The 453-nt window shown below is 46.8% G+C and overlaps 1 protein-coding gene across 1 annotated transcript in view; it reads left to right on the top strand.

Annotated features, from left to right (window-relative positions):
• Nucleotides 1-453, top strand: part of MRPL4 (mitochondrial ribosomal protein L4) — a 5,698-nt gene that overhangs the window by 3,734 nt on the left and 1,511 nt on the right. The gene's annotated exons all lie outside the window — the stretch shown is intronic.

Here is a 453-nt window from a genome sequence, read left to right as displayed (position 1 = left end):
CCCCCCCCCCACAGGCTCCCAATACCATGATCCTCCCCAGCCCTGGCTCACGGATCACGGGTACTCGTGTGCCTCGTACAGGCAGGGAGGCCTGTGGAGACGAACCCAGAACCTCCCCCTGTAAGTCAGCCTCGCAAACTTCACTGCACCACTGTGTGAACAGCCAGGTGGATTTCTTTTTCTTTTTCTTTTTTTTTTTAACACTTTTTGGAAAGCATTATTTGTTTAATTTTATTTATTATTATTATTATTATTAATTTATTTATTTCATTTGGCCAGAGAAAGAAAGAAGGAGAAATTGAGAAAGGAAGCTGCCAGGTCCGGGAATTGAACTGTGGTCGGTCACTTGGAAGTCTAGTGCTCCAACCACCATGCCACCTGGCAGCCCCATCTGGGGTGGATTTCTTTTTTTTTTTTGGAGAGGATTTTTTCGCTATAGGGCGCGGGCGCCCG

The sequence above is a fragment of the Tupaia chinensis genome, unplaced genomic scaffold (assembly GCF_000334495.1).
Source record: "Tupaia chinensis unplaced genomic scaffold, TupChi_1.0 Scaffold138665_1, whole genome shotgun sequence".
NCBI classification, from domain to species: domain Eukaryota; kingdom Metazoa; phylum Chordata; class Mammalia; order Scandentia; family Tupaiidae; genus Tupaia; species Tupaia belangeri.
The sequence above is the reverse complement of the archived record's forward strand: the minus strand, read 5'-3'. Positions and strand labels throughout refer to the sequence as shown.